Consider the following 12,473-nt stretch of genomic DNA (forward strand, 5'->3'; position numbering starts at 1 on the left):
CTGGGAAAGGCTTCTATCCCTTGCTATAATCTAAAAGGAGTGAGGAATTCCTGATGGAGGTAAGCAGGAAAGGAGCAGGTATATATTTCTAAGATAACTCTCAAGCTGTGTGAAGATGAGCTATAAAAGGTTAAAAAGGCACAAAGACAGCAGTTAGGAGGTGGGTGCCATGGTGCAGGTGACATACGTGAGTCCAAAGTATGACAAGAGCAGCGAAGTGGGAGGGAGAAGGTACTTAAGAGGTAGAAGGCAGGCAGAGGTACTAAAGAGCAAAACTGGTAACCCCAGAGGTGGGTGTGCTGAATTCAAGAGCTCTGTAAGTCAAGGTAGCCTGAGGGTGGGAGAAGAGAAGTCAGAGGAAATTCCTCTAATGCGGAGACATTACTCTCTGTCTCCCCTCCGTAACCCCCAACCGCAAAATCTACCTCCCTGCCTGCTGAGCAAGCATTTTCCAGAGTTCTGCTGGCTATACCACCAAGACTTTCCTAAGTATTATCTATCAGCTTCCAGCTCAAAGAAAAGAGCCATAGAGCATTCTGGGGGCATTCTGGCAAAGTAGCAACCAGCTATTAGAAGCTGTAGAAATATTCATGAACAACCAAAGGACTATTAAATAACATAGCCTCTGCACTCCTTTCTGTCTTCCTTATTCTGATCAGAAATAATAGAACTGTGTAAAGCTAAATAACATCCAAATAAAAGGGATAGGTTTGAATCAAGCTATGATTGATTCCAGTTAAGGGATTAGAAGAAAGATACTGTAGAAAGTATCTTGTGTTTGGATGCCCAGCATCTGCTCTCTTTCTTTCTAGTAATAAGACCCCAAGTTTCCTTTGGGAAACTACCCCTCCCTCATTCTCAGTCTTGTGATTTGGGTGGGATTGACTCCACTTGTAACTCCCAGATGGGACCTGTTAGGCTGCAATCAAGCAATTTATTTCTTCCCTCCAGCCAGTTTTTGGGTCGGTGATGAGGGTGTAACCAGGGAGAAATAGGTTGGGCTCCCAGGAAAAGGAAGCTCTCTCCCTTCCTGGCCTGATTGTTAAGATGTGTGCCTGAAGCAGAGTTTGACAACGAAGCCAGCGCCGAAGAGGCAAATAAAGCTGATGTGTGCATCCTGGTGATGTTGTTTCAGGTAGCAATTCCTTTACCTCATATGTAATCACTTAAATGATGAAACCAATCAGTTCCTTATTTATTTTTTTGCTAGTTGAGGTTTTTCTGCCATTTTCAACCCAGAGTTATGTTGATATAGAATGTCACATTTTATTTAGAAGTTTATTTTATTCATTCAGCAAATATTTATCATGTGCCAGGTTGTGTCCAAGGACTTAGGATTAAAGCAGTGAACAAGATAGGGTCTTTATTCTCAAGAAAATTGTGTTCTTTGGGAAAAGATAGCCCAGACTGTAAATAAATGAAGTCTTGCACAGACGAGATAATTCCAGATTGAGTTAGCTGTTAGGAAGAACATTAATAGGGTGATGCGATAGAGAGTGATATTGGGGGAGATGCTTAAGATACAGTAGTCAGAGAAGGCCTTTTTCTGAGGATGTAGCTTCTGAGTTGAGACAAAAAAGCTAGCTATGGAAATATGTTTGAGGCAGATGGCACATAGCAAGGGCAAAATTCTTTAGCAGGGAAGAGTTTTCAGTATTCTAAAAACATAGGGAAATCAGTATTATTTGAAGATAATGGGCAAGAAAGAGAGAAGATGTGACTGGAGAGGTGAGCTTGGTATACCCCTCTCATGAATAAATACTACCCCCTGTTTTTAACCCAGATGGATTTCCACTTCATTCATAAGTTATGCATTTGACTAATACTTATGCCTTTGAGGTACCGAGTTCTGTGATAGACACAACAAATAAAGGAATGAATAACTCAGAATTCCTATTTCAGAGGATTTCACAGTCTTTGAAAGTTCTTTTCGCCCAAAGCCTTTATAATCTCATGCACTTCGCTGTTCTGTATTAACAGCTCTGGGTTTGAAACTTGAGGTCTGTCTCCTCACATTCATCACCAGCTCTACCAAGCACTATACTTCCTGATCCACATCCCATTACATCTTCTGTGTGACCTTCTCAGACCTAAACCTTTTTCCTTGCAGTTGAGATCCCCACTTTCTGACTTGTAAACCATTTTCTAATGCAAAGATTCATGGGCTATCAGCACAAATAGCATCAAATATGGTGTATAATTTGTTGCTGGTGGTCTTAGCAATGCATACTTGTCAATGTAATGTTTTATATGTATATGCCTTACGTTTGTAACAATAAATTCAGAAATTCTGTAAAGAATCTAAAATTATTCTAATGGTATTAATGAAGATTATATAAGATTTTCTAGAAATTTTCTTAGGAAACTTACAGCTAGATTGACAGATTATGAAAAATAACTAGAGAAATTTGCATGCACACATAAATCTGCCATCTAAATGAGGAGACTCAGAAAAAAATAGCCTTACCTTTTTACCAGTCCACTAGAAAATGCTTTATATATTAATATCAGAAAGAATATCAGAAAAGCAATGATAAAGGCAAACAAGGTAACTTTTACTGGCAAACATTTATCAGTTGTTACTTTACATAAAGCAAGATTAATTGACAGGGGGCCATTCAATGGGCATAATTTTGTAATTTTGAAAATAACATTTGAAGGTGAACTGATGAAGAATCATGAGGCAGCACCAAACATTGGAAAGGTTTGAAGGCTCTGACATACTAAATTTCATTGCATGTCGTCATTCAGAATGCTGAGACAAGTCTGTCGCACCAATCTAGCCATTGTCCAAGTGGAAAAATGAATACGAATTTAATAACTTCACCTTACTTGCCCTCATTTATTATGTAACTTTCCTTAGGTTTCTAAAAAAATGTCATAAAGCAGCAGTATGCTGTTTGCATATAGCTATATAACTATGAATGTTATATTCATGTAGATAGATGTATTTAGTGAACAGGCCTGTTATCCAAATGCTACCTCCTTTATTCTTGATTCCAGTAGAAAGCATGAGAAAATGAAGGGCACATCATGAACATTACAATGAAAAATTGTGATGTTCAAAAGAAATAATAATATGTAACTTTCCAAAAAAGCAATTAAGCTTGAAATATAGTATATAAATTCAACCATGTAAACTGTGAAACACAAGCTGAAGTTTGATAGATACTGAGTTTGTGTAAACGTCAAAACTGTGTGTCAAGATAGAAAGAAAACACAAAGATAAACACGGATATGCCATCTCCTAGCAAGACCTGTCAACAGTGTGCCAGGTATGTGGACTGAGCGGCTACAATCATCTGCTTCTGCTTGTGCCTTGACTTGGTGGGGGTGCGGAGCTGCGCTGTCAGGATGAGGGAAGAAGGTGGTGATCTGGACCCCCTCCTGCACTACTAATGAGCTATTACAAACTACTTTTCCTTCTGATCAAATTGTTTCCTTCTGATCAAATTCTCACCATATGATACCATTGTGATTGTAACAACATTTATTTATTTATATATTTTTAAAAGATTTTATTTTTAAGTAATCTCTCCACCCAATGTGGGGCTCGAACTCAAAACCCGGAGATCAAGAGTCATGCGCTCCACCAACTGAGCCAGCCAGGTGCCCCTTAACAACATTTTATTTTAAAGCATCTGTCTGCGTCTGACTGTAAACAAAAGCAGACTTTTTGAAAATTCACATTTTTCATGCTGTTTCCCAGTGACTCAGTTTCCTTAAAAAGGACTTTACTGTGTTAACCTAGAATGAAATGTACCTCTTTAAGTATGCTGCGGAGTGAGTTTGGACAAAAGGGTGTATGCCTGTGAGCTAAAAACTACACTCAGGAGGATTTTCATCACCTGGTTTAATTTGTGGCCATTCCCAGTCAATACCCTGTCCCTTATGGGACCAGACAACCACTAATCTTTTGGTCACTACAGACTGGATTTGCCTCTCTGGTATTTTATGTACACGTAATCTCACACCAGGCTGATTTCTTTCATTCAGCACCATGCTTTTTGACATTCATGCATGTTGCTGAAGTATCAATAGCTTGTTCCATCTCTTGCTGAGTACTTTTCCATCATATGGATGTATAATACATTTTTTCATTAGTTCATCTGTTGATGGACATGATAGACATCCCAGTTCTTGGCTATTACCAATAAAGCTGCTATTTGCATATGTAAACAAGTCTTTGTGTGAACATGTGTTATTTCTCTTAGGTAAATACCTAGTAATGGAGTTCTAGTCATGTGTGAAGTATTTGTTTAAATTTATAAGAAACTATTAAATTGTGTTCCAAATTTCATTGTATTATTTTGTACTCACAGTAGCCATATATGAAAGACTTTAACTTGGGCCATTGTAATGGACACAGAGTAATATCTCACTGTAGTTTTCATTAGCATTTCCATGAAGATGAGTGATGCTGAATATGTTTTCTCATATTTATTGGCCATTTATATATCTTCTTTTATGAAGTAACTGTTCATATATTATTTCTCATTTTTATTAGGCTATTTGTCTTTGAATCATCAAGTTGTAAGAGTTCTTAATATATTCTGTATACAACTCATTTCTAGATAGAAGATTTGTGGTTTTGTGAATATTTTCTGTCAGTGTTTGCCTTTATATTTCCTAAATGACATCTTTTGAAGAGTAGAAGTTTTCCATTTTGATGAAATGCAATTTGTCAAAAATATATTTTTTTAATGATTCATGGGTTTTGTGGCCTTAAGAAATCTTTGCCTACTCCAAGGTCACAGGGATTTTTTCCTACTCTTTCTTCTAGAAGTGTTAGGGTTTATGATGAGAATTATGATCCATTCTGAGTGTATATTTGTGTATGAGGTGAGGAAACATCCAATGTTTATTTTTTCCCCATGTAGATAGCCAGCTGTTACAGCCCCATTTACTGAAAAACACAATCCTATTCCTGATTGAAGTTGCTTTGGCACCATTGTCTAAAATCAATTGACCAGGGATGCCTGGCTGGCTCAGTTGGTAGTACGTGTGACTCATGATCTCAGGGTAATGAGTTCAAGCACCATGTGGGGTATGGAGCACACTTTAAAATAAATGCAATTGACCATGTAGGTGTGGGCCTATTTCTGGACTCTGTATTCTGTTCAATCACTCTATAATCTATCTACTCTTGTGCCAATAATAAGTTTTTCTATGAGCTTTATAGTAAGTCTGAAAACCAGGGAATATTAGTCCTCCAATTTTATTCTTTTTCAAAATTGTTCCAGCTATTCTAATTCCTTTACGTTGCTGTATAAATTTTAGGATCAGCTTTCAATTAATATAAAAAATCCTGCTGAAATTTTGATTGGGATTAAATGTATACATGAATTTGAATAGCACCGACACCTTAACAATGTTGTCTTCTGATCCACCAATGTATTATATGCCTTCATTTATTTACATCATCTTTTAAAAAATTTATATCACCTTTGATTTTACTCAGTAATGTTTTATAGTTTTATATGTACGGTTCTTACATATATGTTGTTAAATTAATCCTTAAGTATTCATACTTTTGTTGTGATTGTAAATGGCTATTAAAAAATTTAAATTTCCAAATGTTCATTGGTAGACTTTTTGTAGAAATGGCTTCTATTCTGACTTTGGAATATTAACTTAGTATCCTGCAACCTTATTATACATGCTTAAGAGTTTATTTTTTCATAAACTCTTAAGGATTGTCTCTACACAATCACGTGAGCTGTGAATAGTGATAGTTTTACTTCATGTTTTTTAATATGTTTGCCTTTTATTTCCTTCCCCCCCCTTAATTGTAGTAGTAAGGACTTCATGAGCAATGTTGAATTGTGGTGAGAATTGGCATCCTTGCTTTGTTACCCATCTTAAAAGGAAAGTGATCATTCTTTCACCATTGAGCATGGTGTGAACTTTAGGTTTTTCAAAGATGCCCTTTGTCAGCATGAGAAAATTTCTTCTAGTTTGCTGAGGGTTTTTATTGTGAGAGGGTATGAAATTTTTTCAAATATTTTTTATATTTTGAGTGAGATGTATATCATTATTTTTCAATATGGTCAGTTACATTAATCGATTCCCTAATGTTAAACCAATATAGCATTCCTGGGAAAAACCCTTTTTGGTCATGCTATATTATTATTTTTATAGCTTACTCTTAAGGGTGTTTGCAACTAAATTCATGAGGACTATCGTCCTGTTTTATTTTCTTGTACTATTTTTGCCTAGTTTTGGAATCCGGTCAATATTGGTCTTACCCAAAATGAGTTAAGAAGTCTTCCTTCTTTCTCCATTTTTTGGAAATAATTTGTGTCGTTTGTGTAGGCTTGGCATTATTTCTTCCTTAAATGTCTGATAGAATTTACTAATGAAGCCTCTGCATGAGGATTTTTCTTTATGGAAATGTTTTAAATTATTAATTCAATTATTTTAAAATTTGATATGGGGAAATTTGGCTTTTCTACTTCTTTTTGATTCGATTTGATCATTTGTGTTTATTAAGGTGTTTATTACTTTAAGATGTCAAATTTGTTGGCATAACTTTATTCATAATATTTCCTTAATTATCCTCTTAATGTCTGTAGTTATGCAGTTTGTCCCCTCTTTCATTCCTTGTACTGCTAGTTTGCATTTTCTCCCCCAGCTAGATGTTTATAAAAAATTTCAAGCTTTTCAAAGAACCCGTTTTTAATTTCCTTGACTTTACTCTATCCTTTCACCATTTTTATTTCATTCAATTCTCTTATCTTCATTATTTTCTTCTATTTTGGGATTAATTTGTTCCTATTTTTGTAGCTTCCTAAAATAGAAACTTGCTCATTTTAGAACTTTCTCCTTTTCTAAATAAGCACTTAAGGTCACAGATTTCTTTTTAGGCACTGCTTATTAGCACTTCATATGTTTTAATATGTTGTTTTATTTTTTTAAGATTATTTATTTATTTGAGAGAGAGAGAATGAGAGAGCACATGAGAGGGGGGAGGGTCAGAGGGAGAAGCAGACTCCCTGCCGAGCAGGGAGCCCGATGCGGGACTCGATCCTGGGACTCCAGGATCATGACCTGAGCTGAAGGCAGTCGCTTAAACAACTGAGCCGCCCAGGCGCCCTATTTTTATTCTTTTTAAAAAAGAGTTTAATTTTGGGGCACCTGGGTGGCTCAGTCGTTAAGCGTCTGCCTTCGGCTCAGGTCATGATCCCAGGGTCCTGGGATCTAGCCCCGCATCGGGCTCCCTGCTCCGTGGGAAGCCTGCTTCTCCCTCTCCTACTCCCCCTGCTTGTGTTCCCTCTCTCGCTGTGTCTCTCTCTGTCAAATAAATAAATAAAATCTTAAAAAAACAAAAAAAGAGTTTAATTTTTAGAGTAATTTTAGGTTCACAGCAAAATTGAGAGGAAGATACAGAGAGAGATATCTTATATTTCCCCTGCCCCTACACATGCATAACCTCCCTCATTATCAACATCCCCCACCAGAGTGGTACATTTCTTACAACTGATGAACCTACACTGACATAACATCATCACCTAAAACTCATAGTTTACAGTAGGGTTCACTCTTGGTGTGTTATATATTCTATGGGTTTGGACATGTATAATGAAATGTTTCCACCCTCACAGTATGATACAAGTAGTTTCACTACCCTAAATATCCTCTGCTTCTGCATACCACCCTCCACTGCCCAGATTCTAGCAACCACTGATCTTTCTACTGTCTCCGTATTTTGCCATTTCCAGAATGTCCTATAGTTGGAATCATATAGTATGTAGCCTCTTCATATTGGCTTCTTTTACCTATTAATGTGCATTTAAGGTCTTCCATCTCTTTTCATGGTTCGATAGCTCATTACTTTTTAGCACTAAATAATATTTCATTGTCTGGATACAGTAGTTTATTTATCCATTTACCTACTGAAGGACATTTTGGTTGCTTCCAAGATTTGGCAGTTATGAATAAAGCTACTATAAACATCTCTGTGTAGGTTTTGTGTGGATTTAAGTTTTCAAATCCTTTGGGCAAATACCAAAGAGCACTATTGTTGCATTGCATGGCAAGGGGATGTTTAGTTTTGTAAGAAATCACCAAATCATTTTTCAAAGTGGCTATATTGTTTTGTATTCCTACTAGCATACTCACCAGCATTTGGTATTGACCCTGTTCTGGATTTTGGTCATTCTAATAGATGCATAGTGTTATTTTATTGTTGTTTTATTTTATTTTTTTCATTGTTTTAGTTTTCGTTTCCCTGATGACATGATGTGGAGCATCTTTCGATGTACTTATTTGCTATCTGGATGTCTTCTTTGGTGAAGTGTCTGTTAAGGTTTTTGATTCATTTTTGAAGTTGGATTACTTTCTTATTGTTGAGTTTTAAGAATTCATTGTGTATTTTGGATAACAGTTCTTTATCAGATATGTCTTTTGCAAATATTTACTCCCTGCCTATGGCTTGTCTTCTAATTCTCTTGACAGTGTCTTTCATAAACAGAAATTTTTAATTTTAGTCAAGTCCAGCATATCAATTATTTCTTTCATGGGCTATGCTTTTGCTGTTGTATCTAAAAAGTTATTGTCAAACCCAAGGTCATGTGGATTTTCTCCTATGTTGTCTTTCAGGAGTTTTATAGTTTTGCATTTTACATTTAAGTCTGTGACTCATTTTCAGTTAGATTTTATGTAGCATATAAGGCCTGTATTTAGATTTATTTCTTGTATGTGGATGTCAAGTTATTCCAACACCATTTGTTGAAAAGACTATCTCTGTTCCACGGTATTGCCTTCTCTCCTTTGTCAAAGATGAGTTGACTATATTTCTGGGATCTCTATTTTGTTCCATTGATCTATTCATCTCTTCTTTCTTCAGTACCACACTGTCTTATGATTACTGTCACCTTATAGTAAGTCTTAAAGTCAGGGAGTAACATCAGTCCTCCAACTTTTTTCTTCTCTTTCAATACTGTATTGGCTATTTTGGGTCTTTTGCTTCTTCCTATAAACTTTAGAATTAGTTTGGCAATCTCTACAAAATAACTTGCTGGGATTTTGATTGAGATTGGGTTGAAGTTGAAGATCAAGTTGGGAAGAACTGACATCTTGACATTATTGAGTCTTTCTATCCATGAACATAGAACATCTCTCCATTTATTTAGTTTGATTTCTTTTATAGTTTCATAGTTTTCCTTATATAGACTGCATACTTATTTTGTTAGAGTTATGCCCAAGTATTTCATTTTTGGGGGTGCTAATACAAATGACAATGTGTTTTCAATTTCAAATTTCACTTGTTTGTTGCTGAACATGGGAATGTGACTTTTGTATATTGACCATATATTCTACAAACTTGCTATAATTGCTTATTAGTTCAAGGGGTGTTTTTTGCTGATTCTTTCAGATTTTCTACATAGATACAGCCATGTTATCTGTGACCAAAGGCAGTTTTATGTTCTCTGTCCCAATCAGTTGTCCTATGGCATTAGCTAGGACTTCCAATATAATGTTGACATGGAGTGATGAGGACCTTGCCTTGTTCCTCATCTTAGTCGGAAATTTCCTAATTTCTCACCATTAAATATTTTAGTTGTAGGTTTTTTGTTATTATTTACAGGTGGAGGAAGTTCCCCTCTATTCCTAGTTTATTGAGAGTTTTTATCATAAATGAGTGTAGGATTTTGTCAAACCTGCATCTATTGATATGATCATGTGATTTTTCTTGTCTTTAGACTGTTGATGTGACAGATTACATCAATCAATTTTCCAAAGTTGAAACAGCTGTGAATATCTGAGGTTAATTCTACTTGGTTGTTGTATATAATTCTTTTTACACATTGTTGGATTCAATTTGCTAATTTTTTGTTGAAACTTTTTCACCTACATTCATGAGAGATACTGCTTTGTAGTGTTCTTTTCCCATGTTTTTGTCTGGTTTGGTATCAGGGTGTTGCTGGCCTCTTAGAATGAATTTATTCTTTTTTGACTTTTTTATTGTTATGTTAATCACCATACATTACATCATTAGTTTTTGATGTAGTGTTCCATGATTCATTGTTTGTGCAAACACCCAGTGCTCCATGCAGAGTGTGCCCTCTTCAATACCCATCACCAGGCTAACCCATCCTCCCACCCCTCTCCCCTCTAGAACCCTCAGTTTGCTTTTCAGAGTCCATCGTCTCTCATGGTTCGTCTCCCCCTCCGATTTCCCCCCCTTCATTCTTCCCCTCCTACTACCTTCTTCTTCTTTTTTTCTTAACATATATTGCATTATTTGTTTCAGAGGTACAGATCTGTGATTCAACAGTCTTGCACAATTCACAGCACTCACCATAGCACATACCCTCCCCAATGTCTATCACCCAGCACCCCCATTCCTCCCACCCCACCCCCTGAATTTATTCTTTTAAAAATATTTTCTAAACTGGACACTACATGCAAAAGAACAGAAGTGGACCACCTTCTTATACCATACACAAACATAAGCTCCAAATGGATTAAAGGCCTAAACGTAGGACCTAAAACCATAAAAATCCTTGAAGAGAGCAAAGGTAGTAATTTCTCTGACATTGGCTGTAGCAACATTTTTCTAGATATGTCTCCTGAGGCAGGGGAAATAAAAGCAAAAATAAACTATTGAGACTTCATCAAAATAAAAAGCTCTGCACAGCAAAGGAAACAATCAACAAAACTAAAAGGCAACCCACAGAATGGGAGAATATATTTACAAATGACATAACTGATAAAGTGTTAGATCCAAAATCTGTAAAGAACTTATCAAACTCAACACCCAAAAAACAAACAATCCAATTTAAAAATGGGCAGAAGACATGAACAAACATTTCTCCAAAGAGAGAAATCTCTGATAGATGGCCAACAGACACATGAAAAGATGCTCAACAACACTGATCATCAGGGAAATGCAAATCAAAACTACAATGAGGTATCACCTCACACCTGTCAGTGTGGCTAAAATAAAAAACACAAGAAACAACAAGTGTTGGCAGAGAAAGGGGAACCCTCTTGCACTGTTGGTGGGAGTGCAAACTGGTGCAGCCACTCTGGAAAACAGCATGGAAAGTCCTCAAAAAATTAAAAATAGAACTACCCTATGATTCAGTAATTGCACTACTGGGTATTTACCCCCAAAATACAAAAACACTCATTAAAAGGGATACATGCACCCCTATGTTTATTGCAATATTATTTACAATAGCTAAACTATGGAAGTAGCCTAAGTGTCCATTGATAGATGACTAGATAAAGAAGTGGTGTATATATATATATGTATATATAATGGAATATTATTATATGTTATATAATTATAATAATGGAATATTATTATAATTATATAATTATATAATATAATGGAATATAATATATATATAATAATCAGCCATAAAAAGAATGAAATTTTGCCATTTGCAGCAACATGCATAGAGCTAGAGAGTATAATACTAAACAAAATAAGTCAGAGAAAGACAAATTCCATATGGTCTCACTCATACGTGGAATTTAAGAAACAAAACAAAGAATCAAAGGAAAAAGAGAGAGAGATTGAGAGAGAGAGGGAGAGAGAGAGGGAAATCAAGAAACAGACTTTTAACTATAGAGAACAAAGTGATGGTTACCAGAGGGGAGGTGGGTGGGGGGATGGCTGAAATGGGTGATAGGGATTAAAGAGTATACTTCTCATGATGAAAAAAAAGAACAAAAAATATTTTCTAATTTCTTTTGTGATTTCTTGTTTGACTGATAGATTGCTATTTAATTTCCAAATATTTGGAAGACTTTTCAGACATATTTTTTATTTATTCCTAATTTAATTTCATATGTGGGACTACTTCCATTCTTTTAAATTTATTGACTTATTTTATGAAACATTATTTAGCTTATTTTTGCTAATATTCCACATCCACTTGAAAACAATGTAAATTCTGCTAAAGAGTTAATTATAATGAATATGGAGTTATATCAACATTTGTATGGTTGGGCATAGAATGTTGTAATATTAGTCACTGAGGCACACATTTGATGAGAGTTTTGGAGCTCTCGCAGGAAATACTTTAAGGTACAACCATGTATTAGTTAATAATCAGTGTTATTTTCATCTGGAAATGTTTAAGGAAGCAGGTGTGGTTGAATTTTTGAAGAGCAGTATAGTCACACTCAATTTGTACCCAAATCCATCACAGCTGCTAAAAATGGTTTAGTCCTTAATTAAATTTTTATTTTGAGTGGAAGCAGTTTTTCCTACTAGCCAAGGAAAAGCTAGAGGCATATGCTTGGAAGCTGTGAGAGTGGCCTTTATGTTATGCATCAGTAAGAGATGTAATCTCAGGTGGCATATGCATATATATAAACCACATAAAATATGTTTTTAAAAACCCAGAACCAGAGCAGTGCTCTGGGGAGGGGAGAGTGACAGGAAATAAATATGAGAGAATTTTCTGGAAACATGGAAATGTTTTAGTTCATGATAAGGTATATACAGGTGTATT

Source organism: Mirounga angustirostris, unplaced genomic scaffold (assembly GCF_029215605.1).
Source record: "Mirounga angustirostris isolate CCGP_5_RB_7025 unplaced genomic scaffold, mMirAng1.0.hap1 SCAF_3, whole genome shotgun sequence".
In the NCBI taxonomy this organism is placed as follows: domain Eukaryota; kingdom Metazoa; phylum Chordata; class Mammalia; order Carnivora; family Phocidae; genus Mirounga; species Mirounga angustirostris.